Source organism: Sus scrofa, chromosome 6, assembly GCF_054392235.1.
Source record: "Sus scrofa isolate SSC_HxYL_T2T_F1_AM1 chromosome 6, Sscrofa_HxYL_maternal_Yorkshire_Landrace_v2.0, whole genome shotgun sequence".
Lineage (NCBI taxonomy): Eukaryota > Metazoa > Chordata > Mammalia > Artiodactyla > Suidae > Sus > Sus scrofa.
This window is the reverse complement of record NC_139388.1, coordinates 31321598-31346144: the sequence shown is the minus strand read 5'-3', so window position 1 is coordinate 31346144 and position 24547 is coordinate 31321598. Positions and strand designations below refer to the sequence as shown.

The 24547-nt window shown below is 40.8% G+C and overlaps 1 protein-coding gene across 4 annotated transcripts in view; it reads right to left on the bottom strand.

Moving 5' to 3' along the window:
* Positions 1-24547, bottom strand: part of CES5A (carboxylesterase 5A) — a 282134-nt gene that overhangs the window by 96472 nt on the left and 161115 nt on the right. For all 4 annotated transcript variants that reach the window (XM_084960212.1, XM_084960214.1, XM_084960216.1 and 1 more), the window contains exon 3: positions 13863-13994. The gene's annotated coding sequence lies outside the window, so the exon portion shown is untranslated. The remainder of the gene's footprint in view (positions 1-13862; positions 13995-24547) is intronic.

The following is a 24547-nucleotide window of genomic DNA, read 5'->3' as shown; positions in this document are numbered from 1 at the left end:
ACGGGCAACATAAACTCCTTCCCATTACTTCAGGTGGCACCAGATCTGCATGGAAGAGGAAAGCAACCCAGAGACGCCTTACAGAAGAATGGACAGGTTGGAATGTAATGCTTTGGAATGATTTCAGAGCCCATTAGGTTACAAATGAAAAGAAACTTGTGACTCTTGCATGAAAGGGTCACCTTTCTTATTAGATGATTATTTTGTTTACCTCCTTGTCTCTTCCTTTAGAAGAAAAGAAGGATATATAGACCCATTAAAGCCAAAGACTTGTAGATAATCAAAAGAAACACAGTCCACTGGTCTTCTACTCCACTGTGCACTGAGCACGATGCAGGAGCAAAATAAATGGATCCAAGGAAGATCTAGATGGAAGGAGACACCTCTCTGACTCTGAGGGATCCTAGGGATTTATGAAAGAGAGAGGCTCTTGAAAAGAGCTCTGCCCAGGCTCCTTGGGGTCAGGACCATGTAATTTTCAGACTAACATTACCAGAATTTAATGCAAACTTGTCCCCTGACCTAGAGCAGATGCTCAGTACTCGCTGGATGAGTCTCCGGGATGGGCTAGAAATGACTCATAACTGAACGACTGTCTGGAAGAAGAGGCAGACACTTTGCCAGCAGCAGGCAGACTATAACCTGTAGGCCAAATCAGCTCCTACTGGTTTTTTATAGCTTACAAGGTAAAAATAATTTTTACATTTTTAAATAGTTGGGGAAAAATCCAAATAAGAATAATATTTTGTGCAAGGTAAAAATCAAATGGAATTAAAGTTCTGTTTCTATAAATAAAGTTTTCTTGGAACTTAGCTACAACCATTCATTTATGTACTGTTGATGGCTGCTTTTGCTTGCCCCGGTGGAAGAGTTGAGTAGTGGTGCAGAGATCATGTGGTTCACAAAGCCTAAAATATTATTAGGCCTTTACAGAAAAAGTTTGTCAGTAAGGTCTGTTTTAAACCTTAAAATAGGAGTCCCATTGTGGCTCAGTGGTAATGAACCTGACTAGTATCCATGAGGATGTGGGTTCGAACCCTGGCCTCACTCAGTGGGTTAAGGATCTGGCTTTACCATGAGCTGTGGTGTGGGTCGCAGATGTGGCTTGGATCCTATGTTGCTGTGGCTGTGGTGTAAGCCATCAGCTGCAGCTCCAATTTGACCCCTAGCCTGGGAACTTCAATATGCCACAGGTTGGCCCTAAAAAACAAACAAAAAACAATTTGAAAAAACAAACAAACAAACAAAAAAACAACTTGAATTTCCTGACCCATGTACCTCTAGCTATGCTTACTTGATGGATAGGTGAATGAAACTCAGTGGAGTCACTATCTTACTGGTACCAGAAGAGCTTCCCATAGGACTGGTGGCACAGGGAAAATACAACATGAGAGCCTGAGTCACCTTGGGATTCTCTGGGCTCAAGTCATAAATTCTGGGCATCGTAGGGATGGAAGGTGCTCAAAGATCATCTGCCGACTCCTTGTCCTAATGCTTGAAGTCCCTAAAAACACCTCAGAAGTAGGTAGCCATCGCAGTAAGAAAAAATGCCCCTTTTGAAGGCCATATATAGCTTCTTTACAATAGACTGAATGTTTATGTTCCCCCAAATTTATATTGAAGCCTCAATCCCCAATATGGTAGTATTTGGAAATGGGGCCTTGAGAGCTAAACATGTTTAGATAAGACCATAAGAATGAGGCCCTCCTGATGGGATTAATGCCCATATAAGGAGAGCGTTAATGCCATCCTTCTCTGTTCTCTGCCATGTGGGGATACAACAGGAAGATGGCCATCTGCACACCAGGAAGTGGGCCCTCACCAGACATCGGATCTGCCAACATCTTGACATTGGACTTCTCAGCCTCCAGAACAGTGAAAAATCAATGTTTTTGTTTAAATCATTTGGTCTATGGCAATTGATTCTAGCAGCCCTGAAGGACTAAGACACATTCCGGTTATTAGATGTTTGTCTTCTACAAGCTAATCTCTCTCTCTCTCTCTCTCTCTCTCTCTGTTTGTGTGTATGTCTGTGTCTCCCTCCCTCCCTTTTGATCTTCACATATTTTAATTGTTTTTTGTGTTTTTTTTTTTTTGTTTTTTTTTTTTTTTTTGCTTTTTAGGGCTGACCTGTGGTATATGGAGGTTCCCAGGCTAGGGGTCAAATCAGAGCTGTAGCTGCTGGCCAACACCACAGCCACAGCAACATGGGATCTGAGCGGTGCCTGTGACCTACACTACAGCTCATGGCAATGCTGGATCCCTAAACCACGGAGTGAGGCCAGGGATCGAACCTGCATCCTCATGGATGTTAGATTCATTTCTGCTGAGCTACAAAGAGAACTCCTCAGAGCTTTTGATATGAGACAATCTTCCAACAAAAAGTGACACTCAAGTTAACATACGATTTTTCTGTGGCCTTTCTTTATTGGACTGTATTGACGTATTTGTCATTTGAAGTCATAAGGGCCTGATATACCTGCAGTCTGACCTTCTATCTTGAAAGGTTCTACTAGCCATCTTAACTTGAAACTTCTCATTTTGGTATAAACATGGGCCTGACTCTGATTGAGGTACTGTCCTCAGTATGGGCATGGAGTCTGCTTTTTTAAAACAATTCTACCTAGGAAATTGAAGTGAACAAATAAAGTAAAGCCACAGAAGGAGCAAAGAGAAGCCTAGCTTAGAGTAACCTCAAGGAATCAAAATGGCTGGAGAACAAAAGAGGCTGATGTGACTAACAAAATTTTCTGTCATCTCAGAAGGTATGAAGCAGATTTTACTGGAATAATGTTGTGTAATAAACAATCCCCAAGTCTTAGCACCTTACAACAGTAAGCATTCATTTCCTAATCATGGGTCAACTATATTTCTCTCCTTTCCAGCCTCACCCACCTCTGTGCTTTTCCTTGGGCACAGCAAGTGTTCTCTCTCAAGGTCTTTGCACATTCAGTTCCCTCTGCTTAGAATGCCATTCCCCCAAATATACCTATGGTTCACCTTCTCACCTGATTCAGTTCTCTGCCTGATTGTACACTCTTCAGAGGTGTCTGAACACCCCATCTAAAATTATACATTTCATCACTCTCTATATTTTCACTGTACTTTGCTTTTCTTCATTGCATCTATCACTTTGTGATAATATATTTTGCATGAAAGATATCTGCTTCCTTATTGTCTGTCTCTCCTGGAATGGAAGTTCCATCAGAGCAGAGAACTTGTCTGTCCACTGTAGTATTTAGGAGCAGCCTAAAGCATGAATGGTATATGGTAACTATTGGGTAAATACTTGTTGAATGGATGAATCAAATAAATGAATGAACTGGTGTTGGCTCTTTCTCCAGCTACAACCCGCTTTACCACCTCAACTATGGTAGGTACCAAACTTTCCTAGAACTGTCTATGGGCTCCATGCATCTTTCAAGAAGAGCTGAGCCCCAAGATACCATCAACAACAGCCTGGCCCCATTTCAGGCCCTTTTGGTGGCTACTCTGACAACCCTGTGTGATCCCCAGCCTGTATCAAAGGCTTGAGGGCATGAAACCAGGGACCAGGATGAGGTTCCATCTTGTGTTCCTGGATAAAGCTCTGAAAACTGGCATCTAGACCAGGAGCATGATATAGACTGGATTCTTTTTTTTTTTTTTTTTTTTTTTTTTTTTGTCTTTCTGCCATTTCTTGGGCCGCTCCTGCGGCATATGGAGGTTCCCAGGCTAGGGGTCCAATCGGAGCTGTAGCCACCAGCCTACGCCAGAGCCACAGCAACGTGGGATCCGAGCTGCGTCCAGACTGGATTCTTTATGATGCTCTGAGGCCTCCTTCATGGGGTTGACTTCCTCGAACCTGTTTCCTACTTGGCATGGGTTCCCCAATCTTCTGCTACGGGACCCTGTTAACCTGGGACTTTCCCGAACACATAAGAACATGGCTTGCTTTGTCTTAGCTCCATCCTGTTGAGAGCAGCTAAAGACCCATCTTGACCACTAGAGGCAGTAAGAAGAAGATTCCCCCCAGAGCCAGCCTTGCTCCCCTCTCCATTAAGGTCTGTTATGCCATTATTCATCAACAGAAGATGAACTCTCACAATAGAACTTTTTTTTTTTTGTCTTTTTTGTCTTTTTAGGGCTGCACCTGCGGCATATGGAAGCTCCCAGGCCAGGGGGCTAATTGGAGCTGTTGCTGCCAGCCTACGCCAGAGCCACAGCAACGCCAGATCAGAGCCGTGTCTGTGACCTACACCACAGCTCACAGCAACACTGGATCCTTAACCCACTGAGCGAGGCCAGGGATTGAACCTGAAACCTCATGGTTCCTAGTCAGATTTGTTTCTACCGTGCCACCACACAAACTCCTCACCATAGAACTTTAAAGTAGAAAAGAAATACATGTTACATGGTCTTTATCTCTCTCCAACTATAAAGGTATTTATTTCATACTGCAAGCAAAGTCCACTTCACACATACAGAAATACCAGCCATATAATCTTGGCCAACTAGCTAAGTCTTTACATCTTAAGAACTTCATAAAACCACAATTCAAAAAGATACACACACCCCAATGTTCACTGCAGCAATATTTACAATACCCAAGACATGGAAGCAACCTAAATGTCCATTGACAGAGGAATGGATAAAGAAGATGTGGTACTTCTTCAAGTACACATGAATAGAATATTACTCAGCCATAAAAAGAATGAAATAAAAAAACCAATCAATCAATGGAAAAATGGGCAAAAGACCTGAATAGACATTTCTCCAAAGAAGATATACAGATGGCCAACAAACACATGAAAAAATGCTCAACATCGCTGATCATAAGAGAAATGCAAATCAAAACTACCATGAGATACCACCTCACACCAGTCAGAATGGCCATCATTCATAAATCCACAAATAACAAGTGCTGGAGGGGCTGTGGAGAAAAGGGAACCCTCCTGCACTATTGGTGGGAATGTAAACTGGTACAGCCACTATGGAGAACAGTTGGGAGATACCTTAGAAATCTATACATGGAACTTCCATATGACCCTGCAATCCCACTCTTGGGCATCTATCCGGACAAAACTCTACTTAAAAGAGACACGTGCACCCGCATGTTCATTGCAGCACTATTCACAATAGCCAGGACATGGAAACAACCCAAATGTCCATCGACAGATGATTGGATTCGGAAGAGGTGGTATATATACACAATGGAATACTACTCAGCCATAAGAAAGGATGACATCATGCCATTTGCAGCAACATGGATGGAACTAGAGAATCTCATCCTGAGTGAAATGAGCCAGAAAGACAAAGACAAATACCATATGATATCACTTATAACTGGAATCTAATATCCAGCACAAATGAACATCTCCTGAGAAAAGAAAATCATGGACTTGGTGAAGAGACTTGTGGCTGCCTGATGGGAGGGGGAGGGAGTGGGAGGGATCAGGAGCTTGGGCTTATCAGACACAACTTAGAATCTCTTACAAGGAGATCCTGCTGAATAGCATTGAGAACTTTGTCTAGATACTCATGTTGCAACAGAAGAAAGGGTGGGGGAAAAACTGTAATTGTAATGTATACATGTAAGGATAACCTGACCCCCTTGCTGTACAGTGGGAAAATAAAAAAATATTAAAAAAAAAGAATGAAATAAAGCCATTGTAGATGGACCTATAGATTATCACACTTAGGGAAGTAACTCAAACAGAAAAATACCAACATCATATGACATCATTTGTATGTGGAATCTAAAAAAAAAGATATAAATAAACTTATTTGTATAAGAAACCGACTCAGAGTTTGAAAATAAACTTATGGCTACCAAAGGGGACAGGTGGAGGGGAGGGATGGATTGGGGGCTTGGGACTGGCATATGTTCATTGTGGAATATGGAAGGGTTGACTAGAGGGGACCTGCTGTATAGCATAGGGAACTCTACTCAGTAGTCTGTGATAATCTATATGGGAAAAGAATCTGAAAGAGCATAGATGTGTGTATATGTATAAATGAATAACTTTGTTATACAGCAGAAATTTTCACTACATTGTAAATCAACTATACTTCAATAAAACCTTTTTAAAAAAGAACTTTAGCTACAAAATGGAAATCAGTCTCACCAGGGATCTGAGTTTGAGTCTTCAATCAATCTCTATTTGTGCAACAAGTTAGTTTAGCTATTTCTTTGTCTTTTTTCTTTCCTTTTTTTTGCTTTTTAGGGCCACACTTGCGGCATATGGAAATTCCCAGGCCAGGGGTCGAATTAGAGCTACAGCTGCCAGCCTATGCCACAATCATAGCAATGCCAGATCCGAGCTGTGCCTGTGACCTACCCTACAGCTCAAAGGAACACTGGATCCTTAACCCACTGAGCAAGGCCAGGGATCGAACCCGTGTCCTCATGGTTCATTACCACTGAGCCACGAAGGGAACTTCCTAGCTATTTTTAATTTAGTTTCCTCTGTTATGAAAATGAGAATGCTGGAGATCCCATAGTGGCTCATTGGTTAATGAATCCAACTGTGTGCCATAGAATAAAAGCAATGTTTCCCTCCAGTACATGTCTCGGAGACTTAATTGGATTGGAGATAAATAAAGCATGGAATTTGCCAATCTCTTGAGGTTACAATGTTTTAAATACCAATTGCCTTGTAAAATGGATTTGGGGACCATTACAGCAATCCAAGCTGACCAGAAGGGAGGAAGGTGACATTTCAACAGTCTTCCCTTTGCTGATGCCTGCATCAGTCTAGATGTGAGAGCAGCATATGCCCAGCTGAGAGGAAGTGTTGTGGGTTCACCACCACTACCCCCACCTAGCTGGACCAAGAAGGCTCACCTTGGTGGGAGATCAGGGGACAAAAAAGAAGAGTTTTCTAAAACTTACAGACTTGTGGATGCCAAGGGGGAGGGGGAGGGAGAGGGATTGGGTTGGACAGGGCGTTTGGGTTAGTAGATGCAAGCTATTACACTTAGAATGGATGAGCAATGAGGTCCTACTATATAGCACAGGGAAATACATCCAATCTCTTGTGATAGAGATGATGGGAGATAATATGTGAAAAAGAATATATATACATGTATGACTGGGTCACTCTGCTATACAGCAGAAATTGATACAACATTGTAACACAATTATACTTTAACTTAAAAAATTGAAAATAAATAAAAAGAAAATAAAAAAGGAGGGTTTTCAAGGGTCAAATCTCCACTGGAATTTAAGCTTCATGGGAGCAGGGACTGTCTGATCACTGCACAGAGCTAGGCACACAGATAATCAATGATATTTGTGGGATTGAAGAATTAAGGAGCAATATGACTTTATGAAGATTCCAGGAGGATCCAAGCAGGAGGCAAGTAACCTCTTGCTAGGGATATTGCCCAGAGAAGCCAGGTACTCAGTGGGGACCAGGGATCTTTAAGGTCTATATGAGCCTTGAGATTCTACCAAGATCTGCAAGGATGAGTGCAAAGTGGGCAGCAGATGGGAGACAAGACAGTCCCTTTTCATGTAGGTCCAAAGAGCCATGATATGGTGTTGGCTGGTTCACATTTGGCTGATAGACTTTCTCCTCTGGAAGCAAGACTTTGGGAGACAAATTTACACCTGTCTGAAAAGCTGGTGAAATGAACTTTAGCGTTCAGCATAGGGTGGGAGAAGCATGGGCTAAGCTATAGGCAGGGTCACAAGAAGAATCAAAGCTTCGACCCTATTATTAGTTTTCCAGGATTGTCATAACAAAGCACGACAGAAATTTCTTCTCTCACATTTATAGAGGCTAAATGTCCAAAATCAAGGTGTTGGCAGGGTTGTGCTCCCTCTGCAGGATCCAGGGAAGAACGCTTCTTGCCTCTTCCCAGCTTCTGGTGGTTACCAGCAATCCTTGGTATGTCTTGACTTGTAGTTGTACCACTCCAATTCCTGCCCCTGACCTCACATGTTTCTGTTTTTCTCTGTCCAAATTTCCCTCTTGTTAAAAGGATACCAGTCATGGGATTAGTGCTTACCCTAAACCAACATGACCTTATCTTAACTATTTTCATCTGCAAACACCCTATTTCCAAACACCTGAGGATCCAGGTGGATATGAAGTTTTGAGGGACACTATTCAACTCAACAGAGCCTCTGAGGACTCTGATGGGACACTCTCCATGTGTGGAGCATGGACCTCACAGCCTAGCCTTTTGTCTGCCCTCCTGAAGCTCTGACCTCTTCTGCAACTAATATGCTTGCCTTTGGGGGGCGCTCTACCTCTTTTAAAACAGACACACATCCCAGAGTTACAGATTTCAATCTAATGATTCCTTCGAGTTCAGAGGAAGGGCCTTGCCTTACTCTGGAGATCACCATCAGACAGAGATCCTATAAGACCTCTACCACTCAGAGTGACCACAAGTGGGTGGATATGCCTGAAGCCATACAAACCCAACAGAGGGAGACCACTGAGGCCAGCATCTCTTCTTCCCACCTCCCTGAGTGTTCTAGCCTCTCCTAAAATGGAGTTCTGGCACCGAGCAACGGGGGCAGCTGGGGGTGTGGGGCAGGGGGGAAGGTTTTGTTCTTTCCTGTCTCCCCAGACAATCCAGTAAACCTCAGTGTCTGGATGTTATGGAGCAGGACTACTCCCTGCTGCTTAGGCCTGAGATGGTGGAGCAGTGAAAGAGGAGAGAGTAGGCAGAACTGGAACACAAAAGAACTTCTCCCTCCCTCCCTCTGGTAGCCAGTGGAATGCTGTTCTGCTGGTTCCATGTGACAATTGAATTGCCTTTTAACTAAGGGATGAACAGACCTTAAAAAGACAGCTAATGTAAGATAATGGTTTCAAGAAAATGCAGCCTATCAAAGAGACCATAAAAGAAAGTGGGTTTGATGGTTATGCTGCTAAGAATCTAGGGAACAGCTCTCAATTTCACACCAAGTAAACCTCCCAGGTGCCTACCTCTGCCTGCTCCTGTTGCCCTCAACAACCCGATAAACTGGCAGGAATCAGTTTCCCCACAGCACAGATGGAAATATGGGTCCTTGGAGAAGGTAATATGAACTAGCAGGAAATGGCTCCCTAAGAGCATTCAAACAGTCCCTTCAGTTAACAGATGAGATCCAGAAATGGTGACACATCGAACCAAGGTTACACAGCTAGTAAGTAAGATGCTCAGTCGAAATTCAAACTTAGTTTGTCTGGCTCCAAGTCCAGTGCTCTTTGTATGACACTGCATGATGATATGGGTTGTGGCTTGCTCTGGTTCCCATGGTTAGTGAATACCAAAGTGAAGACTTCAACCAGGTCTTCCAGCTATGGTCCAGCCTCATTCCCACAGTCTCCTTCAGGGCCTCAGCAGGAACTTCCACCCAGTCACCAGTTCAGTCTCCCCTTCTTTCTTCACCCTCATAGATGGTCACTCCAGGACTCTCCCAGGAGCTGGGGCTCCAAGGGTCCATGCAGGATGGGAGGCCTCATGACTAAGCACTCGCTGGAAGGATAAGTCCTAGTCTTTACTACCCGAGCAGGCTATGTTCTCAAAGTGGGCCAGAACATTTGTTATTTTGCATCAACTCTGAACACTCAATAGAAGAGAGAAAGTGGGACACTTTGGAACTGTCTTTCCTCTGTGCCAACAAAGTGCCATTATTTTAACTTCATTTGTGTGGTACAAATGAGAAGGAGATAAATGCCGTGTTCAGCCAGAGTCTATTAGTAGGTATCAACTGCAACATGGAAAGACTGTGCAATCTGGCTGTATAAGGAAAGGGGAAGAGCTGCACCCAAGGATCTTAGCTCTTAAATCTGCCTGGGATTTCTAAACTGTAAAGCAAGATAAAAACGCATATTATGAATTACACACCTTCAGCCAGTTGCCTGTACGTATGCTTTTAATTACATACAAATTCTAGTTGGTAGCCTTGGGTATATCCCTTAACCTCTTTGGGCCTTAATTTTCTCATCTGTAAAATCGAGACAATCTGACCTCCCTGCTATACTATGTATTTTTGTGTGAGAATTAAATAAGAAAAATAGGAAAACTGTAACTGTTCCATAAATGTTATATTAAATGTATATATCCATTATATATCATATACACAAAATAATTACCCATCTAGGTAATTTGGATGCCTAACTGTGTAATTCAAAATAAAATATATTGCCTTTTTACATCTCTGATGTCACTAATCCTTAAGATCCAATAGAAGAAAGGAAAAATGTTGAAATCTTAATTCTTTAAATAGTTTTTTAATTTTTAATTTTTGTTTTAATAAAACTTCATTTGAATATAATACATCATACAGAAAATACTTGACTAATTTTTCCAAAGTGAACATGCTCACCATCAGCACTCAGATCCACAGTTAGAATATTATCAGCCCCTCAGAAGCTCCCCTTTTACTGCCTCCCACTCACTACCACCTCTTCTTCCCCTAAAGTTACCATTACTCTAACTTCAGTCACATTATGGACTGAATTTGACTGTGTTTGAGCTTTGAGAAATAGGATCACATAGTATGTACTCTTTGCAATCTGGCTTCTTTCAACATTATGTTGGTGGAATTCATCCAAACTGTTCCAGGTAGCAGTAGTTTATTCATTTTCATTGTTGTCTATTATCCCAGTATGTGAAAATACCTTAATTTATTTATCCATTCTATTGTTGATGGATGTGTGCATTGTTCTCAGTTTAGGGCTAATACAAATAATGGTTCATGTGTATATAGATTTTTGTTGGATATATAACTAGGAAAGGAATGCTGTGTCACAGAGTGGTGAACATTCAGCTTTATCAGATATTGGCAAACCATTTTCCAAAGTAAATTTTTTTTTGGTCTTTTTGTCTTTTAGGGCCACACCTGAGGCATACGGAGGTTCCCAGGCTAGGGGTCCTATCAGAACTGTAGCCACCAGCCTACGCCATAGCCACAGCAACACTGGATTCAAGCTGTATCTGCGACCTACACCACAGCTCACGGCAACGCTGGATCCTAAACCCACTGAGTAAGGCCAGGGATTGAACCTACATCCTCATGAATGTTAGTCGGGTTCTCTAACTGCTGAGCCACGACGGGAACTCCTTTCCAAAGTAATTTTTAAGTGTGTACTAAGACTAGAAATATGTAAGAGCTACAGCTGCTCTGCATCCTCACTGGCACTTGATTTTATAAGTTTCATGTGTACGACATTGTATTTGGACTTTTTATACAATGTATTTACCACCAAAAGTTTAGTTTCCATCCATCATCAGTAGACCCTCTTCACCCATTTTGCCCTCTCCCACCACCCCCACTTATGCTCTGGTAACCCCTATTCCGTTTTCCATATCTATAAGTTTATTTTTGTTTTGTTGTGTTTGTTCATTTATTCAGTTTTTTAAAAAAAATTCCACATATGAGTGAAATCATATGGTAGTTTTCTTCTTTCATCTGACTTATTTCAGCTACCATAATACCCTCAAAGCCCATCCATTTTGTCACAAATGGTAAGAGTTCATCTTTATTTATGGCTGGATAGTATTTCATTGGGTGTATTATATATTGGGTGTGAGATATATATATGTATATATACACATACATACATGTATATACATATATACATATATATACACACACATATGTGTGTGTGTGTATCACATCTTCTTTATCCATTCATGCATCAGTGAGTACTTGGGTTGTTTCCATATCTTGGCTATTGTAGATAATGCCGCAAGGAACACAGGGGTGCATATGTCTTTTCCAATTAGTGTTCTCATATCCTACAGATAAATATCCAGAATTGGAATAGTTGGATCATATGGTAGTTATAAATCTTATTATTTCAGCCATGTTTAAGGGTGTAGAAGAGAATCTCATTGTATTTTTAATTGTTCTTTCCTGATGACTAATGAAACTGAGCACTTTATCATGTGTGTACTAGCCATTGGGCTATCCTCTTTTTGATGTGCTTGTTCAAGTCTTTTGCACATTTCTGAATTATGTTGCTTTTCAATTTTTTCATTTGGTAGGAGTTTTTAATACATTCTGGATATTGTATTGTAAACATCTACACCTCTTGTTTTTTCACTCTTAATCCTTTGCCTTTTTATTTTTATTTATTTTATTTTGTTTTCTGTTTGTTTGTTTGTGTGTTTGTTTTGGTCTTTTTAGGGCCGTGCCCACAGCGTATAGAAGTTCCCAGGCTAGGGGTCGATTTGGAGCCACAGCTGGGGACCTACACCACAGCCACCGCAACATGGGATCTGAGCCATGCCTGTGAGCCACACCATAGCCACGGCAACGCTGGATCCTTAACCCATTGAGTGAGGCCAGGGATCAAACCCATGTCCTCATGGATACTAGTCTGGTTTGTTAATTCTGAGCCACAAGGGGAATGCTTCTTTTGCTTTTTTAAAATATGAGAAATCTAAGGCCCAAAACGGGGAGGTAAACTGACCACATACATGTGAAAAAATATATACCTTTCACATATAAAGAGAGTCACTGAATGAGAATATTCTCCTAATACCGATAATACCAATATCATATGTAAGAAGTTTCATACTGATGTTATTACATAACATTCAGCCTGTATTCAGGCTTTCTCAATTTTCCCAATACCTTTATCACTTTTTAAAAATCTAGGACCCAGCCAAGGATCATACATTGAATTTAGTTGTCCCATCTACTTCATCTCTTTTATCTAGAACAGAAGCTTTTTAAAATAATTGACGACGTTGATATTTCTGTAGAATTCAGGGCTGTTGTCATACAGAATGCCCCATATTCTGGATTTCTCTGTTTTCTCATGATTAGATTAAGTTCAAACAGTTTTTCTAGAAATACGTTTCACTCCTTTTACTTAGACTATCAGTGCTTTCCAAGTGTTCGGGTGCCTATTATTTCCCTTGTGTATATCTGTTTTCCTGTGTCTTTGTTTTAGATGTATCCCTTATACATAGCATACAGTTGGGTTTACTTTGTGATGCATTCTGAAAATCATTTTATCTCAATAAACATTTATTATTAATAGCAGGTGAAATATGTTTGGTCTTTGTTCTATAATATTATTTGTACTATTTTGCTGTTGAATAGTTCTATTTTTAAAAAATCTTTCATTATGTAGTCTATAGTTATTTTGCATGTTATTCTGATATTTGGAAAGGTTTGTATTTTTGTTCTAATGGTTGCCTTTACAAGTACAGTATTACTTTAATGCCCTTAGCTTTCTATGTCCTTAGTTCTTTACCAAAAGCAATAATGAGATAATTGTATTTTCTCTTCCTTCCTCTGTCATGTTTCTTAGTTTTCTCACATATGAGGGCACCATTGATAATCAATAAGCATCGATTAACTGCTACTCTTCTAAAAACAAAACACAAGACACACACTCCAATGTTAAAAGAAAAAAAATTCTTCATTCTCTTTCTTCTTCTGCCTGGATATCCTATGCTGATTTGTCTAGAACCAATCACCAATCCTGTTTGAAAACATTTCTCCCTGGACCTAAAGACAGGAATGCTAACCTTGGAGACAGAGAACTGCTGTGTCATTGCAGGAACACCTATCACACCCATAGTCTCCTCTTTGATCCAGTTCCTGATTTCTCCATTGTCCAAGCTTTGGATACTGCATAAAACCAGTAATCAGTGGGAGAAACCAAGACTGGCTCTAATAAGAAGCTCTTCCAGGGCCCTGGCCCCCATCAAACGCAAAGGTTATAGGATCCACAAGATAGGAGATATAAGTCAGAAAATGGAAGTAAATTTTAGAGACATACCTGATTATTAGAATGAGTCCAAAGGTCTACATGATCTACAGGTAGGATAACCGTTTATCTTGGTGAACAGTTTTGCTTTATGCCTGTTGAGCCAAAGTATATCAGTTTGGATAATAAATTATAGAGTCATCCTACCTATAAGCCACACAGGTGTGACTGATGAAGGTGCCAGGTAGCCATGGCCTTGATTTGCATCATAACTGGAAAGTGTACACCTTGATCTGCCATTAATAAGCTGCCTTTCTCATTATGCCTCAGTTTCCTCATCTGTAAAATAAAGACAAAAAGGTTTCATTGATCTCAGAAGTCTCTTTTGTTAGTATATCAGAATTATAGTTTTACATAGTTTCATCATTTTTCATTACGATCAAACTATTTGGGTCACGGCTATTTTAAGAATCAGAATCAAAATGGACAGAAAAGTGCTCAATTGTGTGGTGATGTGCAAATGGCAAGCACCATTATTATTGCAGGAGACTTCTCGGCACTTTCTTTGATGGAAAAAAAAAGAAAGAAAGAAAATTAAACAGTTCTATTTATTTTCAGAGTTGGGTTCATGGAAAGGTCTTTTTCCATCAACCCAGGATGTGTATGTGGTGTCCCTGAGGATAGCAGACCTGCTTGACAGGAACTAGGATTTGAAAAGAATGGCTCACACGCTCACAAAAATCTCCAGCATAAGAATTTAGGCAAAAGCCAATATGTAGGAGGCTCTGAGGGCCTTAATTAAAAGGTCAGTCAATTTTTGCCAAGGTAATTTTACAGTGTGCATTAAAAGAATTCATGATCTGTCCTCTCTGTTTGGGTGGATTTCAAACCTACTGAAACACATGGTTCTGTGTCTAAGGAACAACAAGTAACAAAAGATATTCATTAGACAAAAGTAACTAAACTTAACAAAATATCCCAGTCTACCCCTTCCTCTGATCTCTTTTGTAGAATCTATCTTTAAAGGGGAAAAGTCTAGTGATAAGATTCAGACCTTTGGATTCTCCTATTTGGGAATTTCTTCTAAGTTATCTAAGTATATATCCTTTCTCCTTCCCTTACCTAGAATGAGTTGTTCATTTGCCCAACCCTTCTCTAGATATCCCCACATCCAGACTAGGGATAAGCTAACTTTTTCTGTAAAGGGCCAGACAGTAAATATTTCAGGTTTGCAGGCCATGTGATCTGTGTTGCAACTATTCAATTCTGCAGTCAAAGTGTGGAAACTGCCATAGACCATATAAAACAAATAGGCATTACTGCAGGCTAACATAATTGTATTTATGAATACCAAACTTGAATTCACATTTCATACAATTAGTACAGATCATGAATATTCTTTTTTTGACCTTTTGTCAACCATTTGACAATATAAAAACCATTCTTAGCTTGCAGGTTGTGAAAAACAGGAAGTTGGTCAAACTGAGCCCATAGGCCATTGCTTGGCAATCCCTCCTATATCATGAACAACTTGAGCACAGGAATTCAATCATAATCATCTTACTATCTCCTAAGCATTCACTCAATACTCAATGCGTAACACTTATGAGACACCCATAACTGTGGAGGAAGAAGTGAGAGATGAAGATCATGGAAAAGACAGTAGATGCATCCATAACAAACAACAAAATTAGCCTTTCACATTGTTCCACATGGGTGGAAGGAACATTGGAAGGAAGAATATGTTTTTGTTTTTCATCTTTTCGTCTTTTCTAGGGCTGCACTTGTGGCACACGGAGGTTCCCAGGCTAGGCGTCGAATTGGAGCTATAGCCACCGGCCTACACCAGAGCCATAGCAACACGGGATCTGAGCCGCATCTGCAACCTATACCACAGCTCATGGCAACGCCAGATCCCCAAACCACTGAGCGAGGCCAGGGATTGAACCTGCAACCTCATGGTTCCTCATCGCATTCGTTAACCACTGTGCCACAAGGGGAACTCTGGAAGGAAGAACATGTGGTATCTAATAGTATCACTTTGGAATCAGAAAGACCTGGGTTTGACATCCAGCTCCACTGCTTCCTCACTTGGATCCAGGCAAGTAACTGAACCACCAGGATGTATCTGGCTGTAAATTATAGAAAAACAACCAGTGGTGGCTTGAACATTGCAGGTATTTATTGTCTCACCTATATAGAAGCCTAAGCATAATGGTTCCAAGGCTGGTTCAGCAGCTTAAAATATCACTGAAGTCACAGTTTGTCTTCTGCTCTGAACCACTGGACATCCTGAACCACTGGCTTTTCATCTACATGTGTGTCTTCTATGTGTACAAATGGCTGTCCCAGTTTTAAGCTTATCTTCCATGTTCAAGCCAGGAATATGGGAACAGAGGAAGCACCAGCTCAGTCTCTTCTTACACTACTATCAGGAGGCCATGTCTTACCCAGAACATTCTAAGCAGATGTCATTTACTTTCTCCTTATGAAGACCCGGGTTATATGGCCACCCCTGTTGCAAAGAAGGCCAGCCATTGCTACAGAAGCAAGGGTAGATGGAGTTGGGAGTGGCGTGGGGAGACCCTTAATAGTGTCCATCTCACAGATTGTTGTGAGCAACAACTGAAGTTATGTGATAGGCACTGGCACATTAGTGCTCAGGCAATTTCAGCTACTGTTAGCAGTAAGACTATCTTAATAGTTTCAAAATCCTAAAATATAATCCCTAACAGTAAAAAAAGCTGTAATTTCTCAGATGAAGTTAGAAAGCCTTGTACCTTCATTTCCTAATATCCCTAATTACATCACTTAAAGTGAATGAAGATGAAATGGAATGGAGTGTGTGTATGTGTGTGTGTGTGTGTGTGTGTGTGTGTGTGTGTGTGTGGTGATTGCTTTTATACTGTTCTGTACGTATACAGAGCTATATACACACATATATATATATACCATAAGAATAAATGAGAAAAGCCTGGTGATACTAGGTATGCACCACATCCTGCAGGTAAATTACATAACTCAGTCACTTCCCCCAGGCTTAAAACCTGAGGTCATCCTTCCCTCTCTCTTTGCCTTTCCTGGTCAGTCAGTAAGTCCTGCAGATTTTTCACTGCAATATGTCTTATTTGTTCTCTGTTTTCCAAGACCCAAGCACAATTTTTATCACCTCTTATCCAGATGACTGCCATAGACTCCTAAGTATTCTCTGTCTCTAGTTATCCCGTCCTCTACCAAACCAATCCATTCCTTCCTTCTTGCCAGAGTAATTCACCTGAAGCAAAGCTCTGACCATGCCATTTTCTTGCTCAAGAACTTTCAATAATCCCACAGTGCCTACAAAGTTCAAACTCATGTTATTCAAGGTATTCCTGACTTGCTCCTAACCTTCTTTACTTGTCTTCTCTTCTTCTCATTCACATTCACCATCCAGCTCATTTAGAAATTGCTCTCTGTTCTCTGAACCATCCCTTCCCCCACTTTCTACCTGCACTGTAACTCACACTGATGCATCTCTGCTTTTCTAGATCCTTGTAGGAATGACAAGTAGTTTCCATTTTACATTACAAGGAAGCTCTGCTCATGGATGACTACAAGAAGCCCATAATTTCATGGACCATAATTTGTGCAAAACTATCTGATTAAATCAATAAAGCAGTCAATAATGGCCTCAAATGAACATTCAAATGTGTTGACAATTGACAATTTAAAATTGAAATGCCCCATCAGGTGAGTTGGGAAGGAGATAGCTGATTTACGCCAGTAGGCTCAGCATCTGGACTGGACATAGAAGAGGCCCAGTTGGAGCTCAGCTTGATTCTCTCCCTCCCCTTCTTTGTAGAGATGTTAGAAGGCTTTCATATGTCAGAGGGTTGATGTATTCTGTACTGGTCCAAAGCAGGAATGGAGTCATTGTTTTGTGTCAGGTGTTGTAATGAATTGCCACTGTGTTGTCTAGTTAACCCTCCCAGTAGTTCTGTGAGGTAGGCATTCTCATTATCGCTATTTTCTAGCAGCGATGAAAGATCCAAAGCTGAGTAAATTTTTAAAGTCACAAGCTGGGATTTAAAACCAAGGCTTTCTGACACCAGCCTTTTTTGCAGTTATCCAAGATCACATAGCAGGTAAATTTGGATGAGCTTCTATCAAGGATGCCACAGAATACATTTGTGTGGAGGACAAGAAGCTGACAAGATGAACTCTGGAAATCTCTCCCAGTGACGGGATTCTAAGGTTCCATGTCTGGAATGAGCTATCAGAAGAGGGCCCCTCCTCACTCTGGCTATTGGAGGACTTTTCCTTTTTTTGGGGGGGGCTCATTATTTTTAAGTGATTTTTATTTTTTCCATTATAGGTGGTTTACAGTGTTCTGTCAATTTTCTACTGCACAACAAAGTGACCCAGTCACACATACATACACACATTCTTTTTCTCACATTATCCTCCATCATGCTCCGCCATAAGTGACTAGATATAGTTCTCAGTGCTATACAGCATGATCTCATTGCTTACTCTTCCAAAGGCAATAGTCTGCATCTATTAACCCCAAATTCCCAGTCCACCCCACTCCCTCCCCATTGCCCTTGGCAACCAAAAGTCTATTCTCCAAGTCCATGAGTCTTTTTTTCTGTGGAAAGGTTTATTTGTGCTGTATATTAGGTTTCAGATATAAGTGATATCATATGGTATTCTTCTTTTTCTGACTTACTTCACTTAGTATGAGAGTATCTAGTTCCATCCATGTTGCTGCAAAGGGCATTCTTTTGATCTTTTTTATGACTGAGTAGTATTCTACTGTGTATATATACCACATGTTCTTAATCCAATCATCTGTCGATGGACATTTAGGTTGTTTTCATGTCTTGGCTATTGTGAATAGTGCTGCAATGAACATGCAGGTGCATGTGTCTTTTTTGAGGAAAGTTTTGTCTGGATATATGCCCAAGAGTGGGATTGCTGAGTCATATGGTAGTTCTCTATGTAGTTTTCTGAGGTACCTCCATACTGTTTTCCATAGTGGTTGTACCAGCTTACACAACAGTATAGGAGGATTCCCTTTTCTCCACACCCCCTCCAGAATTTGTTATTTGTGGACTTATTAATGATGGCCATTCTGACTGGTGTGAGGTGGTATCTCATAGTAGTTTTGATTTGCATTTCTCTAATAATCAGTGATGTTGCCTATTTTTAATGTGCTTGCTGGCCATCTGTATATCGTCTTTGGAGAAATGTCTATTCAGGTCTTTTGCCCATTTTTCAAGTGGGTTGTTGGCCTTTCTGATGTTGAGTTGAATAAGGTGTTTGTGTATTTAGAGATTAAGCCCTTGTCAGTTGCATCATTTGAAACTATTTTCTCCCATTCCATAGGTTGTCTTTTGGTCTTTTTTTTTTTTAAGGTTTCCTTTGTTGTGCAAAAGCTTGTCAGTTAGATTAGGTCCCATTTGTTTATTTTTGCTTTTATTTCTGTTGCCTTGGGAGAGTGACCTAAGAAAACATTTATAAGGTTGATGTCAAAGAATGTTTTGCCTATGTTCTCTTCTAGGAGTTTAATGGTGTCTTGTCTTATGTTTAAGTCTTTAAGTCATTTTGAGTTTATTTTTGTGCATGGTGTGACGGCAGTATTTCAGTTTCATTGATTTACATGTGGCTGTCCAGTTTTCCCATCACCACTTACTGAAAAGACTGTCTTTTTCCCATTTGATATTCTTGCCTCTTTTGTCAAAGAGTAACTGACCGCAGGTTTCTGGGTTTATTTTTGAGTTCTCTCTTCTATTCCTTTAGTCGTATGTCTGTTTTGGTACCAGTACCACACTGTCTTGATTACTGTGGCTTTGTAATACTGCCTGAAGTCTAGGAGAGTTATGCCTCCTGCTTGGTTTTTGTTTCTCAGGATTGCTTTGGCAATTCTGGGTCCTTTATGGTTCCATATAAATTTTTGGATTGTTCTAGTTCTGTGAAAAATATCATGGGTATTTTAATAGGGATTGTATTGACTCTGTAGATTGCTTTGGGTAATATGGCCGTTTTTACAATATTAATTTTTCTAACCCAGGAGCATAGAATATCTTTCCATTTCTTTGAATCCTCTTTAATTTCCATGTTTATAGTTCCATGTTTATAGTTTCCATGTTTATAGTTCTCAGCATATAAGTCTTTCACCTCCTTGGTCAGGTTTATTCCCAGGTATTTAATTTTTTGGGTGCGATTTTAAAAGGTATTGCATTTTTGTATTCCTTTTCTAATATTTCATTGTTAGTATACAGAAATGCAACTGATTTCTGAATGTTAATCTTGTATCCTGCTACTTTGCTGAATTCATTAGGACTTTTCTTCATTCATATCCGGATATAAAACTCAAGCAAAGGAGCCCAGCCACTACCCTGCATATGACTGAGTTACAGTGTATTTTTTTTCATCATCAACTTTCACTCCCATATTTCAGCAGTGCCACCTCTCTAAGTTTTCCCCATGATGTACTGTTTCATGTTTATATGACTTATCCTTAAAAAACAGACCACAAAAACTAGATGGTAGTAATCAGTTATTTTTCTCTTTCTATAAGCATGTATAACAGTTTTACTTTGTAGTAGACCACCACATAACTTAGTAGATATAGACACTTGCTAGAGTTTGGCTGATCTAGACTACGTTCAACTAGGCTTGATTCCAGACCATGAGTTAGATTCAGTTTTGCTTCACACAGTTCTCATTCTTCTGGGAACAGCCTCTGGGGCATGTTTTCCTTATGGCAAAAGAAGAAGCACAAGAAGAGAAAACCCAATCATATACAAGACATTTCAAGCCTCTTCATGAATCACACCCTCTTCTACCCCAGTGGTAAAAGAGTTATGCAGACAACTCCAGAGTCAAGAAATGGAGAATTTCACTCTGTCCATGAGGTCATGGCAAAGGTATGGATGTCTCCTACAGGGGAGTAAAAACTTGGGACCTATATTTGAAACCACCACTCCATTCAACCAAACAGGCACTGATCTACTGTTCACTGGATTGTGTTTTCATCAGCAGCATAGAAATATTAGAGCCAGTCATATAGACACAGAGATAGACCCTAGGGTTGCCAAGGTATTCCAGTCATTTCTGTGAGCTCAAGGTCAAGTGCAGAAGAAAAAGGGGGAAAAAAGCTAAAATTTATTGAATACTTACTGTGTCCTAGGCACTGTGCTAACTAAGCCCTTGGACACACATAATTGCACATATCCTATAATACGTTTTAATAGCTGCATTTTGCAGATCATAAGACCGAGGCCCAAAAAAAGTTAATGTAACTTGTCAAAAGCCACACAGTAGAAAGCTGAAGAGCTAGTGCTCACATATAACTGTAACTCCGAAACCTATGCCCAGATAATTATAATGCAGTAATAAGCAGCATACTGAAGAAGTACCAGCAGAGGACTATGGGAGCAAAAGGGAGAGAGTAAAGATCAGGTGAGCTTTCACACAGAAAGTAGCAAATGAGGTGGGTCTTGAAAAATAAGTTTAAAACCCACCAGGAGTTTGGGTTGGTGGAAAAAGCATGTACAATGGTCTGATGAGAGAGCAGGGTACTTTCTGAAATAGTTGAGGGTTGAGCATTGGAGTGTAGATTTTCATAGTAAGTGTGAGAAGTGAAAGGGAAAGAGGAGGCTGTGGCGGATGATGGAAAGGAGAGCTCTGTATACCAAGCAGGAGCTCTAACTTTGCCCTAGAGACTGGGACGCCCTGGGCAAGATGTGGTCTGACTGAAATTAAGTTCAGGAAAGAGCAGTTTGAAGGCAAAGAGGAGGACAGGCCTTGAGCATGGAAGCCAAGAGACTAATCACAAAGCCCTGAGGGCAAGCAGGTACTGCCAACGACCTGAGAAGCAGACCTTATGAGCCCATACATACTGGGGAGTGCGGGGTGGGGTTGAAGTGTAACCAGCTCCCCCTGTTTAGCTCCAACGGGCATTGCCATGTGGGAGAGTGAGTCCAGAGAAGTAGATTTTTTAATCTCTAGATTTTTTTAAAAAAATCTTGAGTTTTTAAAATATGGTATTCCTTTTGATTCTTTGCTATTCAAGCACTAACTACTTGAACTCAGGGACCAAATGCAGAATCACTGGCTCTCCTGCACTCACCTATATCTAAACTCTCATTGCCCAAAATCAGAGATGGGACAGATTCACCAGTGTGGGACCCTTATGTTAGTAACTAATTCACACTTACAAAAATACTTGTCACAAACATATAATATACATACATACTTGTGTATATATACACAAATGTACATGTGTTTGTGAATATGTTTCTATATATGCATGTGTGTATATATAGACATATGTATCAAAATTGGCACATGGCTGCTGCCATCACTATAGCCACAGACAAAGCCGTATCTCAGAGCTGCACAGATGCCCCAGGAGCTGTGGGCAGTGGGCTGCTTCAAATTCTCACACATTCTCTTTGGTAATAGACAGAGAAGCCAGTCACAAGCTGTGGTCAAATACCAGGCTCTTTTCTAAGCTTTCTCCCCTTACTTGATATCCAAGACCCTAGAATTGTCCTCAGGAAGGTGGCCAGGAAATTGAGTTGTGCAGCTTTAGTCGTCAAAAGCAAGAGATGGACATTGGGGGTTTGCTCCACCGGCCAAAAGTACAAGACATGCAGGAAAGGGAACATTCTCAGGATGGCTCAGCCATAATTTAGTAACTGAACCCCTCAGCCCTTGTGTTGACTGTTTTAACTACAACTTATAATCTAATATATCTCCCTGTTGTTTGGAAGGAAGGGTTGGGGTTTCAATCAATCTCTCTCAAGTTTTCTATGACTACTTCTCTGAGTAGAACAGGCCTACTCCCTTACACAGCTTCAATTCTTCATATTCTCTTTGATTTCCTCCCATTTCCTTCTATCATTGCTTCTTTGCAACGTTAGCTACAAATACATGTGGGCAGTTTCTTAGTTATTGAATACATTTGCAGTCAATTTCTCGGACCTGAGGAGCATCCCACCCAAGGATCCCTGAGATCAATTAGTGCTCTCCGAGAGGCAGGCCTCTCACCTTTCCCACCAGCCCTGTACTCAGGGGTTTAACACTGAATGGTTCTCTCATCACCTGGCCCTACAATTCACCAGTTTGATTTATCATACTTGGCTGAGGGCCTAGGACACAGGTTTAGAACAGTTGTATACTTTGAAATCCAGTGGCATATCTCTAATTCAGGGCTTCTTATTCTATCTATGGCAGCAGAAATCCAAACATCCTCCCTCCTAACTCCCTTTAATGAGTGTCTTGGTAGGTTACTAGCAAAGCTTTAAATTCCTAAGAATTTAATTATTTTTTAAAAACCTTGACTTTGGACAATTTCTGGAGCTAATAGATTAAGCAAAAAAATATTTATTGAATACCCACTATGTGTAAAATGATGATCTGGAGTGGGTAAGGGGCAAACTATGGCCCATGGGTTTTTACAGCCACACCCATTCACTTATGTATTGTCTATGGTGACTTTTGGGTCAAAATGCCAGAGTTGAGTACTTACAATAAAGATCCTATGACCTGCAAGGCCTAAAATATTTACTATCCAGCCCTGGTCTAGACATTGGGTAGTTGGCTGCAAACCTGTCTGAAGGATTTTGCTGGTTCTCGTGGCATTCACTGCAAATATTTGTGATTCCTAATCTGGACCTCTCTCCCAAGTTCCAGAGTTGCATTTGCAACAATTTTTAGACATCTCTACCTACTATCCCAATATTATTCTGGCTTCTCAAGCCCAGCCTCCCCACATAAACCTCTCTTCTTCTGGTGTCACCACCAAAAGATCTTGTGCTCAGTCACCTGGGAGCCACCCCTGGATCTTCCCTTTCCCTCAGCTTCACATGTAACCACTGTGACTCTTCCTATATATCTCCAAATTTGTCCCCTTCTTCCCTTCTTCACTGCCATGGCTCCCTTTATTCTCCTAGTTCAGAGCAGAAGCTTCCCCTTTCCTCCCTTGGGCTCACCCCATGACACAGGGATTAGGCTCAGGCAAGCTGAGGCACAAAAGAAGCACATGGTACACCATTTTTCACATGATTTGGGAGAAAAACCCTTATGGTTCAATAATAATAAAGGTCAACACTTAGAGAGCACTTACTACATTTTAGGTGCAGTTCTCTGTAATTTATGTGCTTTAACCCCTTTGATCCTCATAACAATCCTATGAGGTAGACACTATTACTATCACATACCCATTCATTAGATGGGGACATGGAGGCTTGATGAAATTGAATAACTAGTGTAAGGTCTTAGTCAGGCAAGGGGAGAAGCCAGGATGCGAATCCAGAAAACCAGACTCCAGAGTCCACGCTCTTAACCACATGCTCTACTGCCTCTGCTGAGTCCAAAGCTTTATCTTGCCAGGGTCACCAACATGGAACCCAAAGTTAGTCTGGGTGAAGGCTTCCTTACAGTCTAGATGACTCATAAGAAAAATGTAGGTAATTCTTGCTCAAAGGCTCTTTAGTTAGCACTCCCAGAGAAGGGCTACCCAAACATCGGGCTTCTCTCTCCACTGTCAGGAGTGGGGCCAGAGGCTCACAATAAAAATGAAATCCAGAAACCCCAGAGCTTCATTTGTGAGAGAACAGGATTTCAGGATGTGGCTAGAATAGTTAGGACAATTACAACCCTTGAGCAGACTTTTTCTCTGGCATTTGTCTGAAATAAAATCCATTACCAAGTTGTCTTTCTGCTCTCTGATCTGTCACTCTCCAAGCTTTTATCATGAATAGCAACACACTTAAATATTCAGCAAGTGCCCTGCAGAGCACTAAATACCAAAAGCACACATAAAAGGTCACGGTCTCAATCTCTTCCCCACTCCCAGGAATTTATAGTTTAAGAGGTAAGACCCCAAAGCTGAACCCCAC